This window comes from Equus quagga, chromosome 8 (assembly GCF_021613505.1).
Source record: "Equus quagga isolate Etosha38 chromosome 8, UCLA_HA_Equagga_1.0, whole genome shotgun sequence".
Classification (NCBI taxonomy): Eukaryota; Metazoa; Chordata; class Mammalia; order Perissodactyla; family Equidae; genus Equus; species Equus quagga.
In genome coordinates, this window is record NC_060274.1 from 27,022,536 (window position 1) to 27,035,144 (window position 12,609).

The window sequence follows — 12,609 nt, forward strand, 5'->3', positions numbered from 1 at the left end:
TTTGGGCCAAAAACTATGTTAGACAATTGAGACAAAGTTAAATAAGTTATGGTTCCTGATTTCTAGAAAGTTGAATCCAGACTATGAGAATATTTGTTTGAATAAACAAACTATTTACTTATTCATTAAAAAATATGTATTGACTTTCCATTTCCAGACCCAAAATAGAATCAATGCAAGTGGAAAGAAAGAAATAATAAGGATTAGAACATAAATCAATGAAATAGAGAATAGAAAAGCAATAGAGAAAAAAATCAACAAAGCCAAAAGGTGATCCTTTGAAAAAAATAAGAAAACTGATAAACATTTAGCTAGACTGACCAGGAAAAAAGGGAAGAAGACCCGAATTACTAGAAGCAGGAATGAATGAGGAAGTCAGCGGCTTTGGAAAACAGTCTGGCAGCCCCTCCAAATGTTAAACTTAGAGTTTATAGGACTGAGCAATTCCACTCCTAGATATACACTCAAGAGAAATGAACACAGGCATTCCAACAAATGCTTGTACCTGAATGTTCGTTTCAGCACTATTCACAACAGCCCAAAGTGGAAAGGACCCAAGCGTCCACCAGCTTGATGAATGGAAAAACCAATGTGGCATATCCATACAATGGAATAATATTATTCAGCAATAAAAAGAAAAGAAGAACTGATACACGCAACAGTGTGGATGAAACTTGAAAGCATTATGCTAAGCGAAAGAAGCCAGCCACATATTTTTTAATTCCACTTGTATGAAGTGTCCAGAATAAGCAAATCTATGGAGACAAAGCAGATTAGTGGTTATCTAGGACTGGGTTGGGGAGTTGTAGGAAATGGTGGGGTGACTGCAAAAGGGTAGGAGGTTTCCTTTTGGTGCAATGAAACAAAATGTTCTTAAATTGATTGTGGTGATGGTTGAACAATGCCGTGAATATAATAAAAACCACGGAATAGTACACTTTAAATGGGTGACTTGTATAGTATGTGAAATATATCTCAATAAAGATGCTACTACATGGCGAAATCACCAAAGCTCAACTTCAAATGAGACATATTTGTAGATATTTAGCACCCAATCACAGAAGACCAATCAACTTGACCCATAAGTATCAGATTAAATGACAGTTTTTAAATAGAGGTAAGGGGATGCTACGTGAATCATAAACGCTTCAGGGAGTAATATCAGGTAGCCCTTATTTCAAAACTCCACTCTGTTCTTATTAGTTGTGGTAATTCAGATAAACTTGCTTAAAATTCTTGAAGCTTAATTTCCTAATTTGTAAAATAAAAAAATGACTCTTTGTGGACATTTACAAAGGCAAATCATAGAAAGACCTTAGCCTAGTGGTGGGGAGGTAGCTTTTTATTTTGAGTAACTATTCATTTTCTCACTTCATTTATCAAACTGTTATAGACTCTGTGTTACAGTGACTACAGGGAAAATAAAGCACCTTGGGTATATTTTCACACACACTCACTTCAACACAAAATACAGCTTGTTGGGAATTTCCATCTCTTGAGTCATACTTGATCATATAGACAACACTAGCAGAGCGTTTTCGAACACGTTTTTGAAAGGAACACGTTTTTGAAAGGAACAGTAAATATTTACTTTCTACTCGTTGGCCCATCCTTGTGTGTATGTTTTTCTTTTTGAACTTTGCTCTCAAACAGAATCGGAGAACATTACCAGCAGCCGGCTGCCTCTCCATCCTAGCAACTGCCCTCTAGAGCTCTGATCTGCGCTTTGACCCTCCCGCCCCGCTGCTGCGATGCGCCTCCGTGCCTGGAAGCACCTCGGGTCCTCTGCCCGCGTGTCAGGCAGTAGAGACTCAGAGAACACGAGGGCGCCTTGACGGCTGACTCAGTGGTGTGTAAAGTGCTCATTTCTGCCGAATTGGACACAGGCTTTGGGGTGAGCGTCTAGTTTTACTGGCTTGCTCTCAACCAACACGCACAGAGCACTAAATTCTGAAGGAATCTGTGGTTTGAGTGGAGCAGAGTATGAGGACACCGGCCAGCTGACCACAGGCGAGAGCACTGGGAAGTACATTTTCTCTGCTTCCACCCCTTTGTTGTCCTTTAATGTAAGCATGTGTCAGGTATTTTTCTTTGAAATCATTATTTTCTTCCCCGGGATTAAGATATCTAGAAACACTGGATATCTAATTTTGCTTTGCTTTTCCTCTCCATAGGAAAAAATACCTAATAATTGTAAATATTTCCTTTCAGTTATTTTAAAATACTTAGAAGAGAAAGTTATCATATTTATTTAGCATCTGTGAAATGCTTTTAAATATGTGAAGTTCAAAACAAAACTTAAAATATAAGCCTCTTAGTATGTGACATATGTTTCAAACAAGTCCATTGCTTATTATATGGGAATAATATTTGTTGAAGTATGAATAAGCAAGTCATAATTTTATTGGCCAAGCATCCTCATCTTTGAAAACAGACTGCAGGTATACGAGTGAAATTGTAACTTTAAGATTTGTTTGTGATATTTGAGCAATGAGAAAAAAAAATCAAAAATATGAGCTTGCTGAAGAATATTAGCAATGACCTTGGTGTTGTTACTGTGTTGCGATCCACAAAGTGCTAATAGATAAAGAAGGATAATAGGACAAAAAATAGATTTGCTGTATTTTTGCTCATATCCTCACAACAAACCTCAGCAATTGGAAGTCAGTGCTGTCCCCCACAATTATCAAGGGACAATTATAAATTTTTTTTAAAAACCATGATTATGTGTGTATCAGATATCCTTTTTTTCTTTCACTTGAAAAACTCTAATCACTCATTAAAATCTTAGTAAGGATTTTATACTAATTGTAATAGCAGTGGAATGGCTGAAATTTTTATAAATTGGCATGAGATGAAGAAGCTGAGTCTTCTGTGAAACCAAAGTTTAAAAACTGTACCTCAAGTGTTTTAAAAGCATGAAAGTGTAATGGTGAATATTCCCTTCTATTGTCTGGTCAGAGTAACGGTGCTTCCTATGGAGATCTCCATGAGTAACGTCTCCCTCTTTCTCAGAGACGGGGAATTCCCCTCACTTTCCCAGAAAGGTTCTGGGTCGTCGTGCTGGGAATCCACACTGGTGGGAGCCTTTAGGGAATTCACAAAGCCTCGAGGTGAGTCCACAGCATAAACCACTGGGGGACTTGGGAAAATAAATTAAGACAGAAATTCAGACTGTTTTGACCATCAGAATCAAAATCTAAGAAGGCACAAATCAGACTATTAAAAGCCATCAGTGTCCATCAGTATAAAGAAATCTCCGTAAAAGGAATAATACATCTATTGCTAATGAGAGTCTCTGACACCAACACTGCTAAATTGGTGGGCACGGGTGGACCACTTACAAGCTGTGGAGTCCTGGCCACCTGACTTTTAGACTCTTCTGCTAGAATAAGTTGGTCACAGAACAGGCCACCCATCAACCTCAGGAAGAGCTCCGTGCAACGAGGTACGCTGTAAAACATCGCAAAATCCCGCCACCAGCGGCACGTCCTTCTTAGGTCTCTTAGAGCCTCAGGGCTCAGCTGAAGAAATGGGATCCTCAGGTCTCACAACATTGAGTGCTCCACCTTCTGACACACCTGCTTATTTTTTTATCCAAGAACTGTGGTCACAGAAGCTGTAGATGTCTACAAAAATGCCGAAATCTTACAAAGCCAACAGAGAATTACAACGGCCATTATGAGGAACGTTTCAATTAGACAGGATGGTTCATTTAAGAAGTACACTTCAACGCAACGGCTCCTAGATTAACAAACAGAGTGAGATACCTACTTTAATCGGCCTGCAGAAAGCCACAAAAGGCTTCAAGATTCCAAAATAGCTTCAGTGAAGGATTCATTGCAAAGGCTAACGAAAAATTAAATACACAAGATACCTAAAATGAAAGACTGTAAGACCAACACGACTCCCTGCTCCCCTCCATCCTCCTTTTCTTGAGTACTGCCATCTACTAATCCTCTATCTGAATCGCCTTTCCACTCGAAGAAACCGCAAGACCGTAAACAAAACCAAGAGTAGCCTTACAAACAGCGACAGCTCCAAGGCCAGAAACCGGAAAAACCTGGGGATCCCCCTGTGCCCCCTCCTAGGGGTCCATATTCCAAACCCTGGCCCAGAAATTGGTGTCTCATTTGCAATCAACCAGGACACTGGAAATCCTTTCACACCAACTCAAATGCCCCCATGTCTACCCTCAAAAGAGGACCCCCCCAGGGTTGATGGGACTCTGAGGAATTCTCCAGTAAACTCCTACAGGTTATTCCCTTAAACAGCCAAGGGGAAATTAAAATTGAAATTAATGGGAGACCTTGCCAAAGTCTGGTAGCTGGAGGGCTACACTCTATACTTTAAAACCCACTTGCTCAGGAACCTGCAGATGTGATCCTGGGGAAACTGGCAGAAGCCAGTGAAGGGTGAGAATTCTCACCAGAGTCAGCTTCCCCAGATCTCTGTAGCACTTGGTCAAGGAAGAAAGTGACAAAGTTAATTCGTATCAGGACCCACAAAATGGAGGGGAGCCCAGTAGCCCAACCCAACTGGGAATCTAAACCTAAGTCAGCCTGCACTTACTGGAAACACCGACTCCCCCGTCCACGGATTGTCTTCCCTTGAATAAAGGACTTCAAACTCTTTACTACATTGTTTTAGTTTTGTCATTGGACAGAAGGTAGAATTTCACATTGTTCTTTTCTTGCCAAATGCAGACTCTTGTGAATTTGGTTTTGGGGTGCCCATTGGTTATTGATCCTTTCTGACCCAGGGACAACTATTGCCTTCTTGTTGGTCTCATTTGTGTCCTGAGAATCTGACGTGGGTTTCTGCCCGCCTGGGGCATGCAGGTTGTTGGTTCTTGAATGTGCCGGCAGCTCTGCTGTCAGATTGGGGTCCAAAAATATGGCTGGACTGAAATGTGGTTGCACTCCATTTACAGCTGGGGTCCGACCAACTGTTGCCAGCTCTAAGGGGAACTAAGTCTTTCTGCCTTTTGGCTGTCTTTGGAAGTGACTCTGGACCTCAGGAGGATAGTTTCTTTTGCACCCTCTTTGGGGGTGCCTTTTTCATCCATGAGGTCCCTCAGTACTGCCAGGAATATTTGCTATTTGTATCAGCTGAAACCTGACAAGACAGTTGAAAGGATTTTTTTCGTTTTTTTTTTTAAGTAGCTCTCTGGTCAGAAATTGGCCAAACTGGAAGCCAATATTCAGAGCCTGATAGTAACTTCTTTTTAGGCCTTAAATAAAACTACACACCCAGAGGGAAGGAAAAACATTCCAAAGACAAACAGCTCTAAATCTGGAACATAAGAATCTTCTGATTTCTATCTTAGTTGAAGATTTCCCTGACATAAGGACACAAAGTGAAGACAATGGCCTGGGGTGAGTGGGTCAGTGCCTTGAAATCGTTCAGGTTACAATCCGATTCTTTGAGGAAGTAGAAACAGCTGTCCTTGCCTTTGTAAGACCAGAAATGTGTCTCCAGAAACAATTCAAAGTTCACCTGTTCTTTTTACCAATCTCAAACCTCCCCTACTCACCTCAAAAGGCTTGTACGTATTGTACAAATTCTGGCCTTAGGAAACAAAAGTCCTTCTTGGGAGAACTTGTATTCTTTCTCTGAGATGTTAAACTAATTGGGTTTACCAGATACGCTAAATTACGTTGGAAGCATTGTCAAATAAGAAATGACATTTAACCTTCTTAGGTTATAGTTGTATGGGTATATGTTATTAAAATGTGTTCCAGAACTTGTATAAAATTCCTAAAAATCTGGTATGTCCTATATAATGTTATCAAACATGATTCCAGTTATCATTTTAAAACGTTATGTCACAGAAATAACCACATTTCCTTGTCAATTCCATTATAATTAACTCTCATCCTTAACAATGGGCATTTTTCAGTCTTTTGTCATTTATAGACAGTTGTTCTTTTGCTCTGATGCTTTTGCAAAAGTGAGATTCATGGAGAGGACCCTACCAAGTGCCCTTGACCACTGACACCACTGCCAAATTACAAGGTGTCGAAGAATGCATATTTCACCACTGAAGAAGGCTCCACTTGACATCTGGTCATGTGCAAATGCCGGAGACCTCAAAATCAAATTGACGAGGAAGAGAAGTAGCCGGCATCCAGGTAGACTGATTCTTCCCAAGACACCAGAACAGGAGGATCAAGAACATTTCTTTCCATTCCTCCCCTCTCTGACCATCCTTTTCTTAATTCTTATACCATGAAGGTCTTTATGATTCTTTTGTCCAACTTTTTCCTTCCCCTGGCCTGAAAAAATAATGCCATTGTTCACATATCTCAGGTCGTTGCAAAGGAGGGTAATCTGACCTTCAACTGACTTCGGATTTCCTACGATGCTGGTGATCCTGGAGTTCTTTCTGTCTGTCACAGACTTCTTCCTGATTTCCAAAGCCTCAGTTTCTCTGGGACAAGCATGCTAGTAAACACTTCTGGGGAAATGGAGACAAGCTTACATGAAATACTTAAACAGGCCAACTCGCTTAAAGAAGTACCACCCTCTTTGGGATCATTTCTTGTCTTATTTGATTCTAGCTGGTATGGGTCATGGGGACTCCAGCTCAGGAGTGCTCGCCAAACCTTTGCATTCTTTTGTTGCTAATAGTTATTTTTGTCTCCCTAATACACTGCGTTCTCTCAGAAGCTTTAAATGCACGTGGGCAGCCGTTGACCAGCTGACAGATGGTCTCCTCCGACTAGAATGAGAAAAGAGAAGAGAAGAATGTAACCAGCCCCAAGAATAGGAGCCTGACATCATTACTCGTGAATATAACACGGAGACCCAAAGAGGAGATGGTAACTGAGCATCACAATGAGACCGATATTTTTGATCAAACCTCTTGAATGGTCAAGAAGATGATTACAAGAGGGGAGCTGTTGAAATAACTTTCTAGGCCCAAGATGGAGTTGTCCTCCCTGGGGTGCCATGACAGCAAACCAAAACTTAAGTAATTTTCGTGTCTCTGTAAACACTCTGCTTGACCAGAAAAGCAGTATGTTCAGCCAACTAGTCTCCAAACGCTGAGCCAACTCTGGGTCATCTCACCGCAAACGGAATTGCCTATGTGGACCCAGCCAATCAGATATTTTCTGCTTGTCTCGTCCTTGTTCTTTTTCCTTTATCCCATAGAAGCTTCTTGCTTTCCACCCCTTTTGCAGTTCTCCAAAAGGAGACCGTCTGCGTTATAAAGGGGTTAACGTTTGTTTCTATCCCCTAGATTGTCTTCTTGAATCATTTTTTAACAGAGGTAACTTATTAATTCACATGAGAACAAAAACAATGTACACATAACAAAAGTCATTACAAACCCATCTCAGAACTCTGCATTTCATGCACTACTGCTCACGACCACACTCCATATTTGTTCACAAAGGATGCGGTCAAGTCAGTGAATCTTTAATTGAAGTAACCACATGCTGGCGTTTCATATTAGCACACAATCTGTCAAAATCCACACCTTGTGGCCCATCAAATTCTTTCCACAAGATTTTACTGAGCAATTTCAGTTAGCCTTTACCCCGGAATTCAATGGTTTTGGAATAGCTATTCCGATATCATTATGTTTGATGAAGGAGTTGATAACACACGACTTGGGATGTATTCCAGTATCTTCAGAGCAGTTCAATTGTTAATAACATCGTGAAGTGCTTTGCCACACAGGCATGATTTCTGTCCTAATGAAAATTAAAAGAGAATCGTTTGTGTACTGTGCAATTGCCTTATTGCTGAAGAATGTCAAGGAATGATGCTTTGATGATTTGCAAGCATAAAAATATACAACCTCCAAATCATAATTTTGTTTTTAAATCCATTGATTGAATTTAAGGAAAAGTCCATGAGGCATTCAACATAGTAACGATTTATAATAACCAATACATTTTAACATTTAGGTGTAAAAATTACGAATAGAATATGCACTCCACATTTTATAGAGCAATATGTGAATTATGTACCATTTAAGATGTTTAGAAACATAGCAGGGCTATCTCCAGAAAATGTCGAACCCTAGAGATTAATTTATTTGTCAGGATAATCAGGGTTTAAACTACCCCACAAGGGAAACTGAATGTTTTCCTCGTAGCCCGGGTAACAATCTGAACACTGAGTCTGCCTGTTGTGTGTGCTCATTCTTCATGATAAGGGGACACGTTTGGGTGGCAGAAATCGAATAGTAGAACTATCCTATTGCCATTAACAATGAAGTGTGGATGTTTGCCTGACCCCCTCTTGGGGGAGACAGTGCTGTCAAATCTCTGGATTCGAGGAACACGCTGTTTTCCTTACCAATAGTTTTTTGAGAGTGAATTTTCCTAACGTTGACACAGCATAGCTATTAAAAAAGGCTTGCCCAACTAACCACTGCAGTTTTTCAGTTTTGATCGAATCTCTGTTACCAAGTCAGAAAAATAGTGACTTTCTTTTTTTTTCCTTCACTGTGAATAATTTAGATTTTTAAGAAATCTCAGTTGTCCTTTATAAGGTGACTTCTCAATATACCAATAACAAGCTCAAAAGATTACCTTAGAATTTACTTGACCTCGTGTGTCCTATAGATAGCCTGGCTTAAAACATAACCCTGTTTGTACTGCCACTAAAAATCTCTGGATAAGAAAAGGAATGAAAGTCTTTGAAATTTTTCTAAATCAAGGATAATCTATTACATATTCAGAAGAAGCTATGTTTTATCATTTTATTATAATATCTAGTGAACCATTATTTAAATATTGCTTTAGTGTTTATCTGAAAATTTTTTTGTTCAGTATTGCCATTCTTAAACATTATTTTATTCACTATCAAAATAATAGATGTTTATTAATAAATCATACTGCATTCACAATGGAAGAATTCTTACCTTGCCGACTATAAGCAAGTATAGGGAAATTTTTAGAATTCGTATTTCTAGGAGATTAACTGTAAGTCAACTCCTGTGGTTTTCAAGTCTGTGACTGCAGTGCTGTGGTTTTACGCATTTTGAGTAAGAGAGGATTACATAGCTAACAACTGAAAATTACTCGGTGTGGCCACTAGATGGCAGTGTAACTCCTTGGACTCTCAATAAGAACTACAACTTGAATAATTTAAAAATTATGTTTCATAATAGCTTTCACCAAATCTCCCCAAAACAAAAAATCTGAGGCAAAAAGTCAGTGTTATGGTATAAAGTATTTCTGAGTTATGTTCCACCTGGATTTGGTATTTTCCTTTGTGAAATTAAACAAGCAATAATATAATAAATTTTAACTGTAGTTAATAACCTCAATTTATTTTATTTTATTTATTCATTAAAGACAGCAGGATGTATTTATTACTGAGCATAATACTCAACAATGATGTCAGAGAAAATTGAGATGATTATTCTTTAATTAATGTACACTGTACTTTCAGTGTTCTTGTTAAATTGCGTCAATGAAAATACATGGCTCGTTTAAAAAATGTGTGCATATGCTTATTGCAAGTACATTTTTAACTCACGCATATGTAGAAATCAAACGTAGAGGTTTACACTTTTGAACCAACGGCAGAGGGAGCTCGCATTCTCCAAATCCTATAAAAATGATCAAAGAAACAAGAATGAGAAGGATCCATAGCATTGTTGGAAAACACAAGATGTCGTTAGTGTGAAAAAAGCTTTGAAAGTTACAAAGTAGAGGGAATTCAATGGAAAGAAATCTGTAAGTATATATATATATGCTCTGAGAAATCCAAGACAGGCAGAGAAGCAGAGCACCAGAGAACTGAATGGATCCTTTTCCCCAACAATCGTGGAGAAAGCTGAGTTTGGAAGTATGAACGGCTGGGATGACATGTACGGGTTTCTAGAGACCACGGCACCATGTTGGTACCCGGCCTTGTGCTGTAGGAACAGCTGGGGGCTGTGGTGTTTGCCTACAGATCAAAGCCGGCAAAATTTTCTCTTCGTTAGATGAATGATGCACTTTGGAAATCCTACTTTGGGTACCGGGCCTTGAAAGAGATTCTGGCTGTATTTAAAGTATTTTGAGAGCACCACAAAGGATTTATGAAATGAAATTACTTCTATAACAGGAAGAAAAAGTCCCAGAGTTTAACACAGAGGGCTTATTTGTAGCTGGAAGAACTCTGCTCCAGGCCAATGACAGTCATTTATACTTCACTGAATGACAATGCCTTTTAGGTTTCCTTAAAAGGCCAATATGATTAAGCAAAAGGAATAAGTCCTTTACGGAACATTCTCCATTAGAAGTGCTATGCTTCAAAATAGCCTCATTTCTTGAACGACAAGATTAAGTTTTTCTCTCTTAAAAAAGATTTAAGACCTTGAGTTAACAGTTTAACTGTTCATTCCTATCACATTTAACACAAGAAAGGACTTTTGCTGCCTTGCTTTGTCAAAAAATTTAAGCACTACCCAGAGACTACTAGCTAACATTTTTGAAAGCTTCCTATGTGTCAAGCACTACCCTAAAAACTCTTCAGATTCATTAAAATAATGAATTATTCTATAACCCAGTGGTGTGGGTCTGCAGTCACATAAGAGGCCTACAGTAGAAAGCTGGCAAATTCTCGGTGAGTTATAATCCGATGTGTCTGTTTCCCGATCCATGCCCTTACTATTTATGGTAGACAGAATAATAGCCCCCCCACCCAAGATATCTATGTCTTAATCCCCAGAGCCTGTGAATATGTTACCTTACATGGCAAAGAGGAATGAGGGTTGCAGATGGAATTAAGGTTGCTCACCAGCTGACTTTAAATCAGGGAGATTATCCTGGATTATCCAGATGGGACCCATGTAATCACAACAGATCTTAGAAGGGGATGAGGGGGGCAGAAGAGAACCAGAGAGCTGGCAGCATAAGGACTGAGTCCACTACCCCTGGCTTTGAAGACAGAGAGAGGGGCCACAGTCACGGAACGTGGGTGGGCTCTAGAAGCTGGACCAGTGTGGAAACACATTTGCCGTTGGGTCCTCTAGAAGGAGCACAACCTGTGGCATCTTGATTTTAGTCGATGAGACCCATTTTGGACTTCCTAACTACAGCTCTGTAAAATGATAAATCTCTGTTTTAAGCTATTGAGTTTGTGGGAATTTGTTACAACAGCAGTAAAAAGACGAATAGACTATTATGCTCTCACTTTTCCCTCTCTCACCAAAGAGCAAATGAGCGAGTCTGCTAACACACATCTGAGATGCTTTCCACTCTATTTACTGAGTCTGGGAAGCTTTCTTCTCAAGCCTTTATCTCCAAAAACGCCTGAGCCTTCTCTGACTCTCTTCTTGAGTCAGGGCTCCTTGAAGCAGCCTGTTGCATAACAAAGTAACCTTAGCACCCACCATTCCAACAGTTTGCCCGCAATAGAGTGATCACACAGCACCATTATCAGGGCTGCTGGATTCTCTCAGGTCCACAGCCAAGAGCAGCCACTTGGCCCCCTGGGAACCATCAAATTTGTGTCTACCAAAATCACTGAGCCAAACGGCTGCCTGTTTTCATGTGAGCGTCAAGTCTGGTTAAACAGTGAGTCATTCTTTTGTAGAAAAGCAATTGCAAAACAAGTGACAATACCAAGAAACAGTACCCAGGGAACCAGGGGGCGCAAATCCCGGTCCTGATTCAGTCGGAACTGGCTCTGTGACGTTTGGCAGTTATGGCACCTCCCTGGAACCGTGGAACAGTGCACCTGACGTACACGTGATGAGATGGGAGCACCCGCAGGTTAGAGTCTTGGCTGTGTTGCCACGGAAGAGCAAAAATTTGTTCTTTAAATATCAATTCAGTGAAACCATGTAACACGAAATATTGTTTATCGATATTTCTTACAGAATCAGGTAGAATATCCTCTAGAAGAAACCGAATTTCAGATATGCCTTCATAGTTGAAAATTTAAACACAAAATATGGAAATAGAACAGGACACAAGAAAAATTCAGTCCAGTGCTCACAACAGTGAGGTGATTTACTTAACAAAAAGAACTTTATATTCCTTTTGACATCTTTATGCTCCTGCTGTTAGCAGCTCCTCTTATCCCTTAAATTTACTCTCCAATTCATCCCCACCAAGGTTTTCCTGTTCCTTAAGGGTGGGATTTATTGTAGATTCTGACTCCACATTTGGGAAAATGTAAGTTTACTGCATTGTGAAAAGTCACCTTTCCCTCTATAATGCTCCAGATTTTAACGTAGAGAACAAACGTTTCCTAATTATTATCACATAAACATCATTTTTGCATGTTTCCTCCTCAATCTACAATGATGTCCAATCTATGACGACCACATAATTTGAGTGTGGATAAAATGTTTTAAAGCTGTGATTTCCTGTTCTCTTGGCCAACAATATTGTAAGCAAGACTCTTGAGCATCCGGAAGTTCTAAACCACGGTAAGGATCTTCTTGATATCTTGGGCAGATACAAAAAAGATGGGTCAGTATTTTAAGGCCACCAATACGTGTTTGAGTACAGAACAACGTGTGCAAAAAATAAAAAGCCATGACTGTGCACTCTTCGTTTTAAAGCAAGTCGGCATTACGTTAGAGATTCTGAGAGAAGTATCGTCATTGAAAGAATTTAGTAAGTAGCTGAATATGTATTTAACTACGTG